The sequence below is a fragment of the Enhydra lutris genome, unplaced genomic scaffold, assembly GCF_002288905.1.
Source record: "Enhydra lutris kenyoni isolate GAN:26980312 unplaced genomic scaffold, ASM228890v2 scaffoldscaffold1, whole genome shotgun sequence".
Classification (NCBI taxonomy): Eukaryota; Metazoa; Chordata; class Mammalia; order Carnivora; family Mustelidae; genus Enhydra; species Enhydra lutris.
The window spans coordinates 69,322,524-69,344,685 of NW_019154085.1; the positions used below are offsets into that span (position 1 = coordinate 69,322,524).

The 22,162-nt window shown below is 42.1% G+C and overlaps 1 protein-coding gene across 2 annotated transcripts in view; it reads left to right on the forward strand.

Annotated features, from left to right (window-relative positions):
- Positions 1–22,162, forward strand: part of LOC111158917 (Rap guanine nucleotide exchange factor 4) — a 296,800-nt gene that overhangs the window by 126,124 nt on the left and 148,514 nt on the right. The window lies entirely within an intron of this gene.

Below are 22,162 nucleotides of genomic sequence, written 5' to 3' on the forward strand. Positions count from 1 at the left end.
ACACGCAGAGCTGCAAAGACAGCCACCACTTACCGTTTCCAGCAAATTTAGCAAGGTTGCAAAATGAGTCCGGCCGGTATTCAGGCCCTTCTAGGGCTCTGGTAAGGATGGCAGTTCTTCTGGAGACCTGAACAATGCTGTAATCATCACGTATGTCATTTTGCCGTTAGAACTAATGGAACTTCACAGGAGTTTCTGATGTTTGTTCAGAAATTGGAGGGCAGGTGGAGGGAGAACCATTCGGACAAATCCATACAACAGTTGAGGCGGGTCCTAAGTTGGAATAAAACAGAGGCAACCTTACACTGCCCCTGATGAACTACAATTCACAGCATCAGACGAAGACTTTTGATTTATTTTGTCATTTTTGAGACCTAACAAACACTACATTCCCCAGCTAATAGTATTAGCCAACTAATTTCTTTCAGGGAGAAGTTACAGAAGAATATTTGTCCTGTGAGATGTCTGTCAGTCTTGGAGGAGCCGGCTGAGAGGGACTGACACTTTACCCCATGTCCTTTTCGGTTATTCATGTGCTAGTTTCCATTCAGGCATTGACTCCTATTGTGTACTAGGCATTATTCTGGGCACAATATTTAGAGCAGTGAGTGAGACAGATTTATGATCATGGTAAAGTGTCCGCCCAAGAAAGCCTCTTCAAAAGGCACTGTTATTAGCACGTGAGCTCAGTACCATCACTTTTTATTGTCTATAGCTCATGTGGAAAAGGAAAATTTTCTTTCTTTTAGTCACAGGAGGTTTGGTTTTTTAAAATCCCAGGAATGCCTCTTTGACTTGAGGCTACACAAGGACATTTAAGTGACACAACCCAGGTCTCATCTGTGCAACTCAGTCTTTCACGTGAACAACACTTGCAAGAACTGAAAGTAGGCTACATGTAGAGGTAGAGCTCTTCAGATAGTTTTTTCTAGAAGCAGATCCATCTACTTTTGACTCAACCAAATGTCATGACTCCTAAGTTTTTACATACCCTAGAAAGGCTTGACTTCCTGCAAAGTGTTTGCCAAAAAATGAAAAGTAAAAAAAGCCCCAGTCGAGGGCCTGGCATCTTGTAGGTGCTTAGAAAGTGTTTGTGGTACAGACTCTGAAGCCAACCAAAATCTTAATCAGATGCCAAAGGTGGGGTTCCAAAACAAAACTGGCTTTCTTCCCCCCTAAGTGAATCCCTAGAATGATTCATCTCTTTCTGTAAAACGTGAATACTAATCCTCACCTCATGGAGCTTTTAGGCAAATAAGATAACCTGGGAAAGCTCTTCATAGACAGCTAGAAAGTTTACTATGAAAAAAAAAAAAAAAGCCCGAGGCCTTGATAAATTCTTATGCATTGTGTTCTTGTTGAATAGCAACAAGTTAAAAAGCAAACAACTAGTATGTAGTTTTTTGAGCCTTTCCAGTGAAAATATTAAAAACCTTTTTGTTAAAAGTTCTTTCCCTAAGGGTAATTCTATACCTAAATATTCTGAGGAAAATAGGAAACAAATGAAGTCCAATATCTTGAATAGAGTTAAGGCAAGATTTTGTGTATTAAAAATCACAGAAAATTGGTTTCTGATACTTGGATATCTTCAGTGTTGCTGTGTAAAGCCTGTGGGGCTAGGGAGTGTATTCAGAACAACTTGACTCAATCTTCAGATTGTCAGCCCAGTTGCTAAGCCGTTTGGCCCCTCACTCATTTGGTGATTTTTATTAAGCTGAACCATACAAAATTCCAGATATTCAACAACCTTGGGCCCACAAAAATGACAATTTCATCCATTTAGCCTAATATCATTATAGTTCTGTTACTGAATGGGGGTTCTTTTGTTTATCTGTTCAGCCTGGTATAGACATCCAGAGGACAGGGATTGTGTCCGATATCTAAACTGAAGTCTGGGCGTCTGAGCTCAGACAATGTAAAATATGAAAAGGAGGCATTAAAGGTCTTTTCATATGAGCTGCAGGTGCCATTTCTGGCACCCTTCTTGGAGACAATGCAATGGAAATCATAGGTGCTTGGTCACTGGGGACGCCCTACAGGTGAGCTCCTCACTCCCAGCGAATGTTCAGCTCAAGCTAGGAGCCATCCCAGAGACTCGGTACCCCAGGTGTGCTGCTCCATCCCAGAGTCCCCTCCTCCTTCTTATTTCCACCTCTGTCCTTACTAACCTCACCCTGCTGTCTCTGCTGCTTTTGCCTACAGCTTACCCAATTAAAGAGATTTAGGGTAACTGATGTGCTGCTTTTTAAGCCTTTTTTATGGTATCCCGTAGAATGGTAACCCATAGTAGGAATGCACTTTACATCATGACCCTGTACTGCTGTATTACAAATTTAAATAGTGGATGTATCTATATCCGCATCTTGTACACAGGTTACCAAGCCAATGACCAGTTTTGAAAAGCTGTCCAGCTTGTCTTTTTTGAAACGAGGGTCCAATTAAACTTGTGAAGACTTTAAAGCTTCATGGGAGAGAGAAAAAAATGCCAGCTCAATCTTTAAGCTTTTTATCCCCCTTAAGCAGCTGTGGTCTGTATCGGTTTATGTCAGGATTTGTTTTCCTATTCCTGTTTTTGAGAGGCCACTACAGAGCTGATGAGCCCTAAGATGGGGCTGTGGGTTCAGTAACAAAGTTCTGAAACCCATATAATTAATTCTAGATGGCAGTGGCTCATTCCAGTTGCCGTGGACTGTTTTAGAATGATCGGGAGCGTCGCCGGCCATCTGCTTCTCTGTGCACGGATGTAGCCGGGTGAGGTTATTTACCTTTACGCCTGTTTCTTATTCCTAAAATGACATTACGATTTTATCCTATCTCTAAGTTGAGATTTAAGTTTATAAAAATCCCATGCAAAGCTATCTAACTATATACTAAGGATTACGCTATCTGGATGAGCAGCTTGGGAATATGTAGGTTTTGATCCAAACCTTTGAAATGTTTTGAAAAGGGCCGTAGCACCATTAGGTCAGTTAAAACATTTAGTATAAGAATTAAGGAAAATAAACACCACTTGCCTACTTCAGGGTTCAGATAACTTACCTAAATGTGGCTTGGCTAGTGCCCCACTGCTTTTAATTCACAGAAAGTCACATGTGTTTTCAGGGGCAGGGAGTGGGGGGCGGGGGGAAGAGACAGTTACTTCTCCCTCTGCGGCCCCGTCATTATCAAACTAGGCGATGGTATCTGAAACCCTGCTAATTTGCAGGAATGAGGGACATGAATAAGACTTTTCTTATTTGGGTGACTTCGGAATGGATTCAGAATGTTGCTTGAAAGGGAAACTGGTGAATTCCCTTTTCTTCCATTTGTCCTGATTTTGGAGGTGTAGAGGCTCTGGACAGACTGTTTTGATGGGTATTGGCATGCTGTCTGCTGGTGAGACAGCTGACTCAAGTGAAATGTGGCAATCATAGGAAATTTCTTTTTAAGAACTTGGAGAAATGCCTCACAGAATTCAGGGTTCGATGGAGTGTAGTTGAGGGCAAGGCACAAAATCTAGGTGATTTAGCTCAGCTTCTTACCCATTCTATATCACTGAGCAAATCACTTAACTCTTTTGTGCCTGGGCTTTCACTGGTGAAATAGAAATAAGGTCCCCGTTTCCTAGACCTCCTTTAAAGGGATATTATACATTTTGACAAAAGGAGGAAACCAATTGCTTTTGGTACGGAAGGAAATTCTAAAGGGGAGTTGCAACAATATTTTGAAATGATAACATTACAGAGATAAGCAAATGACCACCCAAGGCAAATATATATTAAAACTAGGGTAGGTCCTTCGAATCCAAAAAAACATTCATTGGGAAGTTACTATACTTCACACATTTTCCCATTTATTCTTCCATGGTTCTTTAATCTTCCCAGCAGGCTGGGTGGCAGTTGGTTACTGTCCTATTTATGGTTGTATGAATAAAGAAACAGGCTTAGAGAAGTTAACCAACCTGGTTGAGAGCCACACAGCAGGGAAGGAGCAGAGCCCAGGAGCCAGCCTTCTGGTGCCAGGTCCTTCTCATGGTACACCACCTGCCTTTGAGGTGATATTGAAAGACAACGGAACTAAAATAAAATAAATCTAAAATTTGATTTCGAAGTAAACAGGGTAATTAAAATACCTGTATTTATTTATTTTTGCTTTTTCTACTTTATTTTTCTTTTTTTTTCAGTGTTCCAGGATTCATTGTTTATGCACCACACCCAGTGCTCCATGCAGTATGTGCCCTCCTTAATACCCACCAACAGGCTCACCCATCCCCCCACACCCCTCCCCTCCAAAACCCTCAGTTTGCTTCTCAGAATCCACAGTCTTTCATGGTTGGTCTCCCTCTCTGATTTCCCCCAACTCACTTCTCCTCTCCATCTCCCAATGTCCTCCATGTTATTCCTTATGCTCCATAAGTAAGTGAAGCCATATGATAATTGACTCTCTCTGCTTGACTTATTTCACTCAGCATAATCTCTTTCAGCCCCTCCATGTTGATACAAAAGTTAGGTATTCATCCTTCTGATGGAGGCATAATACTCCATTATATATATGGACCATATCTTCTTTATCCATTTGTCCGTTGAAGGGCATCATGGCTCTTTCCATGGTTTGGTGACTGTGGCCATTGCTGCTATGAACATTGGGGTACATACGGCCCTTCTTTTCACTTCATCTGTATCTTTGGGGTAAAAACCCAGTAGTGCAATTGCAGGGTCCTAGAATAGCTCTATTTTTAATTTCTTATGGAATCTCCACACTGTTTTCCAAAGTGGCTGCACCAACTTGCATTCCCACCAACAGTGTAAGAGGATTCCCTTTCTCCATATCCTTTCCAGAACTTGTTGTTTACTGTCTTGTCGATTTTGGCCATTCTAATTGGTGTAAGGTGGTATCTCAATGTGCTTTTGATTTGAATATCTGTATTTAGTTTCTAAGTTGTATCTCAGTTTCCGCCTTTTTTTTTTTTGTTTTTTTTTTTTGGTCCTTCTCTCCTGGAGTCAACTATTTTCTCTTTAAGGTGTAGATAATCAGATTGTTTCAACTTTATTGTTTCTACCAAATACATCTGTTGGTTGCTAATGCTTTTGACTGGTACTTTTAGCCCCTGTTAATAAAACTCTTCAGAGGCATATATGTGCAATAATTTCATTCTCTTTTAAAATATATGGCTGACCGGCTTCTGATGCGTAATCTTAACAGCATTGTTATGCCTGTCTTTATAATTTACAACTTCTAGGTTAAGGAACTTTTTAAGCCAATGGGATGGACTGCCAGTTGCCAAGCCCTGGTTCAATATTTTTATGATGTATGACTTAATACTTCTGGGGGTTCTGTTGCAATCATACTGTCCTGTACAAGCATGTAAATCTCTTGTTTCACCAAATGTGCCCTTCCTTTGCCATGAGTTAGATATCATGTTTTTGAAATCTTCCCCAAGGCGATGAAAAGCCGAGCAAATACTTGCTTTTCTTTCCAGTTTCCCAAGCAGCAGTGGTGTTGCAAACCCTATCTCTCTTAGGCTCTCTTTGTCCATGAACAGTTCAGACTGACTAGAACACATTTATTGAATGCCCATTACTTGGGTGCATTAGTCAAATGCAATTGATTGTTATCATACACCACCAGCTCAGGGGAGGTAATGGGACTCTTTAATTGAAGATACTACTTTAGAGGACAGAGTGTAAATCATTGAATACAAAATCCAATGATTTTTTTCACAGTAAATACAATGTGTCTATGATTGCATCCTCAATACAGCCAGACAAAAGAGAGATGGCTGATATTCAAGACTAGGCATTAGGAGATTCCTAAGAACCTTTTCTAAGATTCATCCTATTTTCCTCTTGTCTTGAAATATTCTCATGTTTCCTACTGAAACCTTGGTTCAGAGGGATGCCACTATGTATATGCATACATGCATATTTAAGATTGCAATTAAAATATAAGAGAATTTATTAGATAATATTTTAGAAGCCAAGAAATCTCAACCGTCTTCCATTCGTTACAGCCTTGACATAGTCTTGGGACCATATTTTTAGAAAATATCAGAGCAGCTCCAAGTCTTTCCTCCTTGGCCCTTCAGCTGCTACCTTTCTTTCCTAATCCAACAATTACACAGAATCATTTAGCATAAACTAAAGATATATACAAGTGCAGCGATTTAAATAAAGATTTCCTTGCTGCCATTGAGTTTAAAGAAAAGAATTTAGGGGCTCCTGGGTGGCTCAGTTGGTTAAATATTTGCCTTCAGCTCAGGTCAAAGGTCCAGGGTCCTGGGATGGAGACCACATTGGGCTCCCTGCTCAGCAGAGTCGGCTCCTCCTTCTCCCTCTTTATCTCCTCCTACTTGCTGCTGTTCTGTCTGTGTCTCTCTCAAATAAATAAATAAATAAAATCTTAAAGAGGGAGGAAGGAAGGAAGGAGTTTAAAGGCCAGTCCAAGACCTGGAAGATAAGCCACTCCCTACTCCAGCCAAACCTTATTCTTCCAGTCTTCTTTTTATACTTTTGTGGGGCTGTGGCCCCAACTAGACCCAATCCCCTCACACACACAGGACTGACCTCTCAGAGTAAAGACCTCTCCCTTCTGCCCTTGCTTCCTGCGCCCTGGGAAACACCCAGGTAAGGGCCGTCTGAAGCTCTTCCTTAACTGCTCTTAAGACCCTGGAGAGCATTGGGTGTGAGGGACCGCCCATCTTGGGAGAGCAGTAAATCTCCTAACTATTGAAAGTTAGTGCTGTGTGATTCCAAACGTATCAAAAGCCTGCAGTGTGAACAGATCCTCATTATTTTTTGTTCCCTTGCTCTAAGATGATTCCTAAGAATAGAGGCAAATAGACGAAGAAACCTTGTCTGTGACCCCTCCGTGACTCAGCCAGCATTGCAAATTGGCTGTGGGAGTTGGGCTTTGAATCTGTTAGAACAAATTACTGAAGTTGGTGCTCTTTGCATTAGAATCTGCACTTCCAGTGAATTAATTCTGCACCCACCTTGTGTGAAAAACAAAACATAAAGTTAGAGAGGCGGCAACACACAGCTCGAGATGGAGAGGTGATGACACTGGGGCTCGTTTTCCTCCCTCACTTTTGCCTAGGTCCCTCCTTCCCAGTCTCCCCCACTCATTTTCTTTTCTCTTTGTCCCACTCACCCTCAAAGTGCTGGTGAATGGTTGCTGATGTGCCCATTCACGTTCTCATCTCTCCCTTCGCTCTAGACATTCTCATGTCTGGGTGAGTTTGGACCCAGAAGGATTCAGTGCGTGTCAGCAGCAGCACACCTATTTCTAATTTGTTCATTTCTGGGAAGGACTGGGAAGGATAGCTGGGGTACATGGCGACTTTCCATCTTTTAACTTTGTTTTTACAATAAGAATATATTATTTGTGAAATTCATTAAACATATATAAAAATAGGAAAGTTGCAACTAAGTTTTCTGGGAAGAGCACACCGAAATTGCTTCCCAAAGAGACTGTTCAGGAAACCAAAGGTGGGCGTGATGGAAGTTTTTCTTTTTTTATTTTGGTTGTGGTTGGTCTATTTATATGATGAATCAGGAGAGGTTTTTTCCCACACTTTTCGGGAAACATACCTGCTTAGCCTGCAGATGAGGCAGGAATTGTCTGCCGCTGGCCAAGGCAGCCACGTATCTGCAGAATGAAGAGAGTGGGGACTGTCATGCCCCCCTGCTGACTGGAATCAGAGGGTCCCTCATCAAAGATGGGTAAACGCAAAGTGGTCCTCAGATCCTACCGCCCACATCCCTTCCCTGCTGCCTCCAGAGCTTTGGTGGACTTAGAGCTCAGGGTAGCTTAGGGAAGCTCAGGGGTCAGGGCTATTCTTAGCTTCAGGAAAGCGGGTGCTCTATAAAGAGTGCTTCTTTAGGCTACTGACCATCAGGCATAGTCCTGCATCTTCCTGGACACCACAGTTTCTGTCCATAAATGCAGGTTTTATAGTAATTAATTGTTTGTATGTCAGTCTCCCTGTTACCCTGTAAGCTCATTCAGAGCAGGAGTTGTATTTTGTTCATCTCTGAATCTCCAGCCCCAGTACGGTGCCTGACAGTTGATGTTCAAGAAGTGACTGTTGAATGAATGATGTAAGGTCTGAAGTTCAAACAATTGATTTACAAATGAACTTTTGAGAATTGGATTTTCCTGTGGTTGGATAGAAGGGAAAGGCCTAGAAACATAACAGTTAAAAACTGCTACAGTTAAATTCAGATGGCTAACCGGTTCAGTGTTTTGGCTTTGGATCAAGCAGCCGATGTTAAAATCCAGGACTCTCTATTTACCAGCCCCTGACTTGACCTCCCTCCTCCTCAGTTCCCTCATCCGTAAAATGCAGATACCAAAATTATCTACCTCCCAGGTCTGGCTGTTAGGATTCAGTGAGACAATTAACGCGGAGCTCTAACAGCAGGGGCACACAGACAAGTTCATTCATGGTTCATTCTTAGCAATTGTTATTATCCAGAACATTTAAGATATGAGTCATTCTAGTTGGTCAAGTTTTCTGAATACCCCTTTAAACACCGAAGTGTTTCTTACCGAACTAATTTTGAGATAGAGCTTTTAAAAATGGCTTCTCTTTCCTGAAACAATATAATGAACATCTTCATCTTTCACTCGGGAGCATTATCATAAGCAATCATTATTGTCCTGCGCCTGACACAGAAATACCGCCCCAGTGTGTAGGCATGCGTATGGTTGACAGGCTTTCCAGCTTCTCTGCGTCTTGCGCTTTTCTGTCTGACCTTCTAGAACAGTCTACTGACTACTCTCAATGGCTTGCTTTTAGTACCTTCTCTCTTCTCTAGAATTTTCTTTCCTAATATGCTGTACTCAGACAACCAAGGATATTTTAATTGTATATAAATAAGAGTGATTTGATGAGGCTCTGAATGAGCTCCCTGATGAATAAAGGGAGTGATTTTTGCAGATTCCATGCTGGTTATCTCCTATTTGCCATCAATATTCAACATATTTATGACAGATGAAGTCTTACCATATATGAGAGTTCTTGTTCTATTTTCTCTCCTACAGTTTTTGTTTTTAAAAGATTTTATTTGTTTGTTTTAGAGAGAAAGCAAGTGTTGGGAGAGGCAGAGAATCTCAAGCAGACTCCATGCTGAGTGTGGAGCCTGACACGGGGCTAGATCTCACGACCCCAAGATCATGACCTGAGCCAAAATCAGAGTCAGACGCTTAACCAACTGAGCCACCCAAGCTCCTCAATTTTCTGTTCTACAGTTTTAACTGGAACTCAGTATAATGAATGCCCTTGGGCTGGGTTAGACTTTTTAGCACATCTCCTTAATAGAAAGAAGCAGCCTGTGCTACTGGGTTCAAGTCCTAGATGAGCTACTTGATTTCTTTAAGACTGACTCTCAGTTGTCAGTAGGGCTTAATGAGAAGGACTTTCACTTATGTTAATGTACATTGTTACTGTAAAGTGCTAAAATTGTGTTATTAGCATTGGTGGTACTCTACCATGTTTGCAGTTTTGCTTATTGTATTTCCATGGATCTGGAATGAAAGAGAACACTATATATGCCTCCTCAGAGAAATTCATCAGCAGCCTTGAAATGAAGTACCTTCCTTTAAAACATGTGATAAAACCATTGTGAAGTGGGTAATGAAAACACCACCCTGTGGTGTTCAGTAGGCAAGAAGAGGAGGAGGAATCCCTTTTTCTAGTACATTTTGCCTGTAAGCTCTTTTGTACATACAGATGATGGGAAAGTGTTAAAATACATATGTGGCATGTTTATGGATTTTAATCAGGAGCTGTTGATAATTAAATAGATCTAATAATTTTTTCTAAGTTTATATTAAACTTCTCAAATTTAAATTTATTAAGCTTATTTCTGGACTAGCCTGTCCTGGTGTGCACAGTATGAAATGCTTAGAGATTATTTAGCTAATGTTCTCTTTCTCAGTTTTTTTTTTTAAGATTTTATTTATTTATTTGACAGAGAGAGATCACAAGTAGGCAGAGAGGCAGGCAGAGAGGGATGGGGAAGCAGGCTCCCTGTTGAGCAGAGAGCCCAACGTGGGGCTCAATCCCAGGACCCCGGGATCATGACCCGAGCCGAAAGCAGAGGCTTTAACCCACTGAGCCACCTAGGCGCCCCCTCTTTCTCAGTTTTGAATTTGTTTTGCTTACGCTTTTTTTTTTTCCTCTCTCTCTCTCATATTCACTTCCTAATCTCTTTAAAGCTTTATGGGTATCCACCTGAAATGAATTCCTCTTTGCTGTCCTGTGTCCCCTCAGGCTAGCTAACCCTGTGGTTGCCTTCAGGATGGACCCACTTTTGCCATTATTGTACAGTTGACAGGCCCCATTCAGGGCCTGTTTTACTCTGTTATTTTATAGAGTGCGAGAACTTTAAAGGTGGTCAGGACTAAAATTCATGTATCGGAAAGACAAGGAGACTTAATTTAAACCACAGAGAATTTCAAAGTGTACTATGAGAAGCCACTGGAGGAGGAGTGGGGAGGCCATGTACTGTGAGGGAAGCATATGGAATTCAGAATCTCAAGGTCTGCACTTACACATCTTGGTCCTGTCATTTGATAACTGTGTGAGTCACTTCAGCTCGGAGACTCAGTTTCTTGCTTGGTGAATGTGGGGATAATATCTGTTCTATCTGTATTGTAAGGCTGGGTAGAGTTCAAGTGAGCTGCTCCACCATCGTTAGGAAGGCGTATGCTAGTTCCAAGAGTTCCAAGGGGCCAGCTCCTTGGAGCATCAGGCCATTTTCCTACTTTTAATTGCTTTAAGTCAAATAACTGCACTTACCCATGTTACATCATTAAATTTTAAACTTAACTTCTGATTGTCCACTGATTTGGAAGGATGGAGAGGGGCAGGGAAGCAGATGCCCAGGCACATGGTAAGACATCAGACCTAGGTTTGTTTTAACACAGTGAGTTTCGGAGTGGCTGGGCGGTTGAGCATCTGTCTTCTCGGCTCAGGTCATGATCCCAGGGCCCTGGGATCGAGCCTCACATCAGGCTCCCTGCTCACAGGGAACCTGCTTCTCCCTCTCTCTCCCTCTCCCATTCCCTCTCTCGCTGTCTCTCTCTCTCTCTGTCAAATAAATAAATAATATCTTAAAAGAAAAAAAAGCAGTGAGTTTTATATGTATAAAAAAGGAAGCTTCTCTAGCTTCAAGGACCTTAACGCCATGCTTTTCTGCTAAGAGGTCAAAACCATTTAAATCAGAGATGGAGGAAGACTCTTTAACAGAAAGATCTTCTCTTTGGTCAGACATGTGATAGAAGGACAATAGGCCTGTCGTTAAGAAAAAGTCTGCTGGGTAATTACCTGGTGAAGTTTTTACCCAGATGTTCTTACTCTCCCAGAAGATGTCTTTGAAAAAGGTGGGTTAGGGTGGAAGCCTACTCCAGCTAGCAGCGTCTAAGGGAGGACTTAGAGACACAGAATCAATGCACTCGGGATTCTCAGGACCACGGGAAGCCCAACCCAAATCTAACCTCAGCTAGTGTAAAAATGAGATGCAAAATATGGTGTGGAAGAAAGCCAGAGTGTCCAGTCCTTCCTTAACTTGTATTTAGGGTAGTGAAAAGAACAAGCCATGTCTGAGTCAGTTTTGAGTGGAAAGGGGGAGTGATATAGATCGTCAGTGAAATAACTGGACACATGGTGTTGGAACAACAGCTGGTACCAGACCAATTTTTGTCTTCATCGATTAGGCATCATCTAGTAACTAAACTGCTACCACAGCAATTTTGTTACAAGCGTGACCTGTGATCACAGTCTTTAAATTCCGCTCTACCCGTGTGACTCCACCCCAGGGCCAGCAGTGAGCTGTTAAAAAGTAGAAAGCCGTTCCTTACTGGGAGGCCACTATGATAACAGTGTCTCCAAGTTGGAAGCCACGAAAATGGTTTGAAATATTTTACCTTCAGATCCAAGACCTTAATCTCATGTTGACCTTAGACTGTAATTAGGATAACTTGCACTCGTATTCGCCATTTGCAGCAGGGAGGTAGATTGGTTAGAAAACTTGTGTTTGCAGTCGGTAGATGGTGTTCATGCACTGGAACCTACATTCCTGTCTTGGATTAATGTTTGTCGTGTCAGTGCTGAGTTTGCCCAGAAGATGGGCTTTTTCTTGAAGGAGCTCATGCAAGATCCCTCTGGCTTCTTCATGCCACTGTGTCAGGCAGCACTTTTTTTTTTTTTCTTAAGATTTTATTTATTTATTTGAGAGAGACAGAGACAGAAAACACAAGCCAGGGAGGAGAGGGAGAAGCAGACTCCTGGCTGAGCAGGGAGCCGGAGGATAGAGGGCTCGATCCCAGGACCCTGAGATCATGACTTGAGCCGAAGGCAGACGCTTAACCAACTGAGGCCTCCAGGTGTCCCTAGGCAGCACTTTCTTACTTAAGCTTTACCTAGCTGCAGATCCACAAACAGTGCCCCTTACATTAAAAGCCTACATTTGTATTTGAGCCATTCCTACCACACTCCAGAAGCGCTTTTCGAAAATATAGCAGGGCTGGTATTCAGCTGGTCCACACCTATAGGCCCTGAAAGAGTTTTTAAGGTCAGGGTCCATTTGGAATGGTGAGTGCGTTTGCTATTTCATTTGTTAAGTATTTTGAATATGGTCCCTGTGATACGGCATTAATTTTATCAGGTAAAATATATATCCAACATACTTCAGCTTAGCAGAGCTCAGTTTTGATAAGAAGAGGGACATTTATTTAGGAAATTTTATGGAATTTGAAAAATCATTTGTATTTTTCTTGCTTTATCTAGTCTCCAGTGAAACTGAACAGTAATTTGTAGCAAACCCTATTCTTGCCCAATTCCATATACTTTGGCCTATTTCTGAATTCATCTGCAGTGGCAGTGGCCTGTCCCTCTGCACATGGGCATTGAGCTTCTGTGGCTCTCTTCTTCCGTCTGGTGGTTTTCCTTGGTGCTGAGGGATCGTCACAGTCAATGAACCAACAAAAAATTGTCCGAGATTGATGCCTGTGGGTCAACATCCAACATATGAAGGGTAAGGGTGGGTGGGTAAATGCCCCAGCTTCCTCGTCCCTCCCTAAGACAACTCTGAGGTGTGTTCTGGAGGCTGGAAAGTTCCCAGAAGGTTCCTGAGTCCACTTTTCCTCAGTGGGTGCCCAGGGGGATGGAGCCCCAGTCACCCTTGACAGTAATCCACTTGTTGACATAACCATTATCCACATTATTGGCTTTTCTCTCTTCCCTGCCTCACTTCCCCACTTTCTTCCATGTGCTTCTTGAGATCACCTCCCAGATACTCTCTGAACCCAAGACCTTATCTCAGGGTCTGTTCTCAGTAGAAGCCAATTTAAGATACAATTGTTCCCTGCCATACGAGTTCCAGGTTCCAGCTTCTGGCCACCAACACCACTACATCTGTTAAAAATGCAGATTGATCAAGTTCTGCCTGAGCTCCAAACCCTAAGTGGTTTTCTCTTGCCCCAGAATAGAATCCAAGACCGCTGCCGTAGCTTAGCACCCTTGAGCGGCCTGGCTGCTTCTGCACTCCTGAGCTGCATCTGACACATACTATGTGTTTTCCAGATGCTTCCATCTCTTAATTTCTCATTCCCCGCCCCCCCTTGTCTCTGCTTCCCTGCAGTGCTGCTCCTCTGTCTGGGCTGCTCTTCCCACTGTCTGGCTTATCCACTCCTTCACACTCTCAGCTTCCCAGGAACCTTCTGGAACCTTTCCAGCCTCGTCCAGCCCCTCTAACTTGTCCCTAGACTGTGCCACTCCCTCAAGAGCTTTGCATATTTGCAATGATGTAACTTATTTTCAATGATGTATTTAATGTCTGTCTTTCTCTAGACGAGGGATCTGCAAACAATTATAGCTTTATGGAACACACCCACATCCATTTGTTTTCATATTATCTATGGGTACTTTGGAGCTATAATCAAAGAATTGAATATTTACAGCCGAGACCATACGGATCACCAAAATTCTCAAATATTTGCTATCTAGATCTTTACAAAAATGTTTGCTGATCCCTCCCCTAGACTAAGAACTCTGAGGGTGCAGTCTCTTCCTCATTTTTGTGACTTGGCACCCAACACAGCCTCTGACAAAACAAACAAACAAACAAAAAACAAAAACCAAAAACCCAGCCATAAATAAATACTTTTTTACTATGTGACTTGAAACAAAGTTTCCGCAAATGTTACCCCCTTTGCTTCCTTATTATTTTGCCCTTCTCTTGTGAATTTTGCACGTGCGTTGTGACAGTGTTGTTCACAGCAGGTAAAGTACTTCCAGACCTTTAGATGATGATGTCATTCCATTTATAGCTCTTTATCAGACAGAACTCAAATTCCTATCTCCATTGTAATGTTGACTAGTTTTTTAAGCAATGCTTTTACTAAAGAAGTAAAGATTTTACTACCCCCCTCCTTTTTTTTTTTCCCCCGGCCAGGAGTTTCAGACCAAATGGGAGGTGATGTGTACTATATAGAGTGTTTTCCAGAGGACTACTTGGTTAAAAAGAATCCCACTCCTGTCGTTTTTTGGGGGGAAACACTCCCTAGCTAGATTTAATTTTAGAATATCAGTGTATAATCAAGTAAAGAAAGATAATAGCTTTTATTTGAATGATACAGGTTGTGAAAATGTACATGCTTCATGCTGCTCTTACAGTTTTTCACATACAAATTTTATCATCTCACTCTTTTACTAAAAAAAAAAAAAAGAAAAGAAGAAGAAAAAGAATTAATGTTTCCCTGGGCATCTCTGTGATGCCCAGAGGAATTTCTTGAATCTGGTTTATAACTCGCCTTATAATACTATCTCCTGTTATGCTCTAGGATAGGGGATGAAAAACTAAGGCCTGTGGGCCCAGTTGACACTGCTGCCTGTTTTTGTAAATAAAGTTTTATTGGAACACAGCCACACTCATTTATTCAAGTATTTTCCATGTATTCCAAGTATTTTCAGGTATAATGGCAGAGGTGAGTGGCTGTGACAGACTGTGTGGCTTGCAAAGCCTCATGTATTTACTCTCTGTCCCTTCACAGAAGAGAACTTGATGATCCTGCTCTAGGAAACTTCTTCTATTAACCATGACCATCTGCTCTCACCATTTCCTCTGCTTGTCAAACTTTTTCATGTCTCTGAGCCTTTGCACATACCATGCCCTCTGCCTGGAAAAGCATTCTTCCCTTTCCTGCTTAGAAAACTCATGCAAGGAATGTCTGGGTGACTCAGCTGGTTAATCGCCTGCCTTTGGCTCAAGTCATGATCCCAGGGTCCTAGAATCAAGTCCCACATTGTGCTCCTTGCTCAGCGGGAGACCTGCTTCTCCTTCTGCCTGCTGCTCCCGCTGCTTGAGAGCTCGCTCACTCTCTCTCTCTCTCTCTCTCTCTCTGTCTCTCTGGCAAGTTAGTACATAAAATCTTTTTTAAAAAATTAAAAAAAGAAAAAGAAAGAAAGAAAATAAAACTCATGCAAGCTATCGATGCCCTGCATGGTTTTCACCTACTTTGTAAAAGTTCTGAATTTCCCCAAATGCATTTTTTTTTTCTTTTCTGGGTTCCCATAGCACTTTGTACAGATGTATAAAGCACTTATCATTGTTATTTATATCATAATTCCTAGTTTTTTCTTTATCTCCTACTAGAGTATAAGCTATAAGGGCTAAGAGTGTATATCTTTATTCAGTGTATCCCCCAGGTGCTTAGCACCAAGTAAATACCAAGAAGTGGCTGATTAATGTCAGAAGGTTGCATGTTATTAGCCAGTGCACAGGAAAGATATGATGTTAAAACAGAGACACATAGAGCAGTTGGAGGAATTATAGAATTTTTGAAAATATTTTATTTATTTATTTGAGAGAACGAGCATGAATGGGGGCAGGAGGGCAAAGGGAGAGGGAGAAGCAGGCTCGCTGCTGACCAGGGAGCCCAGCTCTGGGCTCGATCCCAGGATCCTGAGATCATGACCTGAGCTGAAGGCACTTAACTAACTGAGCCATGCAGGCTTCCCTAGAATTTTTAACTTTAAAGTATTTAAGAATTGTCCTGCCCATACAGACGGGGGGAAAAAAGGTGGGGGTGTGGGGAGACTTGCCCAAGCCGACTCAGTGGCACCCCCTCACAGAGAACCTGGGTAGGGGGCTCAGCTAGACATAGTGTATTAGTTGGAGAGTGAACTGCTTAGTAAAATTATTAATACTTAATTCCATGGTCAAGGAAGCAGAGAATTTGTCGGTAGGCAGGAAGCAAATCAGAGAATTTTATAGCTCCATCTTTCATTTGCAGACAAATAAGTTGATTTTTTTTACCTCCCTTAGTTTTTATTTTTGGTAAATCAGGTAGAATGGTTCTCATTCCTTGATATTGTTTCTACCTTTATCTCTAAGTGTCGAACTCAGTTTTTAAACTTGTTTTGAATCCATCATGGGCTTTGCAATAGCGGTTTTGATGACCTGGCTTGCCACGACCAACTTAATAGTTTTCTTCTCTTCTATGAAAGATCGAATTCAAAATGGAAAGCAGCTTTTTTCAAGAGTTTCCCATATTTATCTGAGGGTTGGTGATTTCATGTTGCTAGAGCGCGTTACCTGCTGGATGCTTCATACCCTCCAACTGCCTAATGGGGAGAATTTGATCTGGCGAAGAGCCCAGTCGTCCATCTTCCTGGGGCTGGTAACCACTTATGGGGTGATAGGGATGAACTTTAATCGACTTCCTAGACACCCCTTCATTAAGAGAAAGAAAAGGAAAAGACAAAAGGAAAGAGTGAGTACTGACAAGCGATTTCGGAGATTGATAGTCAGTTTGGACCTAATTTTAAATACCAGTAAAATCCTATTTGTCATGTCAAACATCTATTTGAATGAGAACTCACAAACTAAAATCTCTTTTCTAATATTTATAAAGTTATGTTTTAAGAGTTGTGACACTCATTTTTTTTCCTTAGTACTTAGCGGAAGAGGTCACATGACATTGTCTGCTTTCAAGTTAATGGGCTTTTAATATCTTTTGGGCATGTTTTATAATGAAAGAAAACCATTTTTGCTGGATTTCCATTGTTAAAGCTTTGTCAATAATACTTATGCATGGTAATAATGTCAGTAGAGAGGTCTTGTTTGCTTGCAAACAGATTTCAATTGTTGAGAGACCAAATTATGTCCTGTTGCTATAAACATGGGCAGTATTTGGTCTCTGTTCATCAAGCTACTTTGTAATTAGGATTGCATCCAAATAACAAGTGCCTCTTCTCCCATGGAGGTCATTTCAACTTGCAGTTTTCACTGACGGAACAAGGTTTCATAAGAGGACATGTCTATACACAAGGATGAGCTTAAATCAAAAGTATGCATCTATATATACATTCAGACTTAACCAGTGCATCTCTGATTGTGTCTGGCTTATTAGTTTTTAGTGTCAGTGAGCAAGAATATTTTTAAAATATGGATAGACATTTTATAAAATTCAGTTCAAAGCCAATATTTAAACTTCTAGATAGTAAATGAATTCTCTCAGCAGCTTTTGTCAAGGAAAACTTACTATAGTTTGCAAAACTGTTTAAGGTTTTTCTGTGTATCTGGAGTTCTATCCACCAGTTTTTTCTGGAGAATGCCCCAGGGTACACTGGGTATTTCTCTGTAGCCCTAAAAGAAAGAAGAATATATGCTCTATTACTTTACAGCTGTCAAACTAAAAAGCCACCAGGGCCAACTCCCAAGATCGAAAGCAAGACTTGAACAACCATCCTAATGGTAAACAGTGAACAGAGAACATGTAAGGCAGGAACTGAAAATAATTTAGAGGGTTTTTATTTTGGCAGCTGGGGTTTTGACGCCAAATCCCTGATTTTGTCCTAGGAAAGCTGGTGGTGACATTTGCAGTGGCTCTATTTAAGGAGAGGAAGTTTGATGACTGATAAGAACCAAGGCTCAGAGTCAGGGATTGGATGACTGGCGACAGCCATTTCCACAGCTGTCCTTGGGGACCACTTGGGAGACCTTTTGTTGCTTCTTCTGCCCTGTTTTAGGAAAGCAGATTTCTAATCAGGCTGTCCTACAGGAGACCCTCAAAACATTTTCTTCACAATGAAGTTAGGCTCTATATAAATGAGTCTTACTTTGAAGTGTGACCAGTCGTTATTTTTTGAGGTATTATTCTCCCACTTCTGTAAAGAAGGAAAGTGGTGAAGGGGGTTTAGAATAGCATGCATTTAGGACTTCATCCATAAGCCTTCCTATTCTCAGGGCTACCCTACCAGGGTACCGATTCCCTCCTCCATCTCCCTGACCCCAAATATCAGCTCACTGGATGCATGTGACAAGGCACATGGAAATCTGACTTTCTGAGAGTCTTTAAACCAAAAGAGACCACTTACCGTGAGTCTGTGAAAAGCAGCGAGTGAGTGCTCTGAGAATATCCCCCACAAATCCTTCCTTGTTATGCTTTATCCTGCAAGGAAATGATCTTGTCTCATATTTCCTATCCTTTTACTCAGGACCAGATACATAATTTGTCCAGCACGAAATGAAAGCATGAGGCCTTTGTTAAAAATTATTAAGAATTCTGATCCAATAGCAGCAAGCATTAAACTAAGCACAGCGCCCTTCTGAACGTGGGGCTTGGCGTGGCTGCCTGGGGCGCCCATCCCTGAAGCCAGCCTGGATTTTATCTTTTCTTATCTTTCTTATTTAAGACCTTACCTGAACTTCAACAATAGGCCCTATGACATCTGACTGGTACTACATTTCAGGCATGTGTCCCTTGGTGTTTTCTGATCTCTCTCAATCTCTTGATGCATATTTTGTGTCCCTTTCCTCCTATTCCTTCTCCTCTTTTTTCTCCCCACTTATTAATTTTTAAAGTACACTTTACTTCTTAGAGTAGTTTTAGCTTCACAGTCAAATCGAAGGGGAAGTTCAGAGCTCTCTCAAATCCTGCCCTCGCCCACGCACAGCCTCTCCATTATCAGCATCCCCCAGCAGGGGGGTAACATCTGTTATCACGTATGGATCCTCACTGCACCCAATCAGCACCCAGAGTCCCTAGTTTATATCAGAGTTCACTCTTGTGGTCGTACATCCCATGAATCTGGACAAACGTAGTCATCGTTATGGTATCATACAGAATATTTCCACTGCCCTAAACATCCTCTGTGCTCCTTCGTAAAAGACATTTCTTTAGAAGTCAGCTTTGATTTCTTGATTTTATGTCCCATTTCCTCATCTCACTGCCATGACATCTGTGTATCTCAAAATTCCAGGCCAGTATGAAGCTAAAAGGCTCATGTTGGAAAAGTGAGACTGATTGCAAGAAACAAAGGGCCAAATTTATTGACAGTTGTTCTGCGTGGTGGGAGCAGAGCAGATGGGGCGCATCAATGGAGGATGCACGTGCATGGGGTGGGAGCGGCGGCAAGGGGTGCCTGACGTCATCCTTTACCCTATAAGCAGACTGTAGTACAGAGGCTCAGGTAAAAAATAGCAAAAACTCTGCAGTTGGTCTGTCCTTTTTCCCACTGGCATAGAAAATTCTGGTAACAATGAATGCAAGAAGTTTTGTCCAATCTACTTGGAGAAAGCTAAGTTGTGTAACTTTGCTGTCATTTGTAGCAGGTTCCCCCAACATGGAAGGTGAATAGGAATTCCTCCCAGGCAATTATCAGAGCCTGAGAGAGGAGAGGGGAAGCTTTCTTTTAAAATGTTTGAACTTATTCGGATCAGCAGGGCCCTCCTTCTTTCCTCTTTGCTTATTCCTTCACTCATTTTTTATGAAATGACCACCAAGACCAATTTACATGGTAAAAAGAAATCACAGCGACTGAGAAAGAATATATGCAATTGTCCTCCCTTTGTTTGCCCTGTGAATGGTGGGGGATGGAAAGGAAGGTAGAGAGTGGGAATCAGGGCTGGTTGGGAGGCTGAGGGATGTTACTGGGTATAAGCTGGCAAAGTCACCTGGTCCCCTGGGACCTCTTCCTCAAGGTCTAGCAGGGACATCTACATCATCCCATGAAGGACTTTCTTTTTATGGATTAATGGATTGCGTTTTGGAATCAAATTATTTATTTGGCTGCATAATCCTGGAAAAGATGATGTCAGACCTTATTTAGTTACTTTCGTTAAATGTGTTCGTGGCCTACCTTCAGCTGCAGCTGGGATGGACAGCTCCTACGCACATCAGTGCTCCCCCTAAACTATTCCCAGCCTCCATACCCCAGGACTTCTTTATAAACCACAAAAACTTGCACAACCTAAGCTAAGGATAGTTGGGAAGTTTGCGGGGAGTTAGTGAACTGGAGGTACCCCTCAAATAATGGGGGTGAGAGTCTGGAGATAAATCTCCAGACTCCCGTGCTTTGGAGACCGAACTCAGATGCACTCTCCAACGGTCCCCAGTAAGAAAAAACCAGCTCAATAACGCAGTCATTACTGTCTGTCCCTCCCTCCTTGGCTCATTTTTCCTGTCCTTCACTCCTGCTTCCTGGTTCACCTCCCAAAGAAGCTGCATCCAAGTCCCAGTTTCAAGCTCTTCTTGCAGGGTAATGCAAATTAAGTGCCAGGCTAGCGTGCATTTCTGTCAGCCTTCTGTGTGTCTTGGTTTAACTGTGGCATTCTTTCATGTACAGGTCTTCAGACTTTGAGCTGATAACTAAAAGTGAAAATCAGAAAATTAAAAATATTTTTATGTTGAAAAATTTCCCATATGTTGATACCATCTCATTATGTATATTCACCTATGCAGTAAACTTGATCAGGGTGCCACTCTTTGTCAGGCACCAGGATACAGGCTGGTGCTAGAAAGAGAAGTAAGGAGTGCTTCCTGCCTGATGGGAGTATAGGGTCTACCAGAGAGAGATGACGCTAGAAACCTGCACAGAGTATAATGAGAGCACGATGGCGGTGGTCAGTTATGCGTCTGTGGTTAGGGGTTGTGAAGGGTGAGTGGTGAGAGCCAGTGGTGCAGAGCGGGGAAGGGCAAGACAGGGCAGGGGGAAGCCTAGTAAAGACATACTTGCCTGGAGGTGCGAGCAGGTCAGTCCTGGGGGACCACGGCAGGGGTTGGGACACAGTTTGAGGTTCACTTAGAACCAAGAGATGAAATTGACCACTTGATATCCTGTGTGAAAGACAGTGGAAGTTGACAAGGGGCTCAGGAACATTCCAGAAACATCATGAAACAATAGCACTTTGCACAGCAACTCCGCGGATGACTGCCCTAACCATGGGAGTGGAGCACAAGGCTTCTCACTCAGGATTCTAAGCTCTTTTCTTTTCTTTTCTTTTCTTTAACCCTTTTTAATGTTATGACAACTGTATTTCTGTTTTTCTAAAATGAGTTTCTTGATTGAGTTAAGACCTCAAGGGCATAGGGTATTAGCCGCTGTCCTGTTCAGTAGGATGCATTTGTTCAGGGCAGATCTTAACTTTCTTTGTCTTCCTCAGAAGAGAGGGCTCGAGGATTGCCTGAAAGGCTTGAAGAAATGTGAAGCAAAAGCACCTTTACTGAAACTTGGGTCTTTTCGGACACAGTTGCCAAATCCCATCAGCATGCTTTTCACTTCCAAATGCACCCCCAGTTTCAGCCCCGCTCGTTGGAACATTGACATTTATAGTGCTATGGTCTTAAGTTTTAGGTCCAAGCCCGCAGGAGACTCTGCCCCAGTCCTTGGTAAAGCTGCTATTTGAAAGTCCCTGCTTTACTTCATTGTTCCAAAGACCTCTTTTACACTCTCGAGTTTAAAGACATGAAGAATCAGAGAAAACATCTCTGTGCGCCTGAAGGACATGTCGTGGGCAGGACCTGTCACAGTTGTCAGTTCTCCGTAATTTCCAGGGTAATCCCTAGCTTCATCCATAAACCACTGTGCCATGCACCCTTTTTTCCCACTTCTTCCTTTGCTTCACGGACCCTTCTCACTACCTGTTTGAAGTGGAGTCATCTGGAGAATGTTAGAGTCTGAAGGGTACCTGTACAGATCTGTATCAAGGCCTTTTTGAGTTCATTTACAACTTCATCGTGGATGCTTTCATGTAAAAACGGTCGCTTTACAGTAGTACATGTCTGCCCAGGGATTCCAGATTCTTTGCATTTTGCAATTTTGCTTTCTTAAAATGACTTCCAAATTTTAAATCCCTTTTACTACAAGGCTTACAGTAGATAATCAGAGATAAGC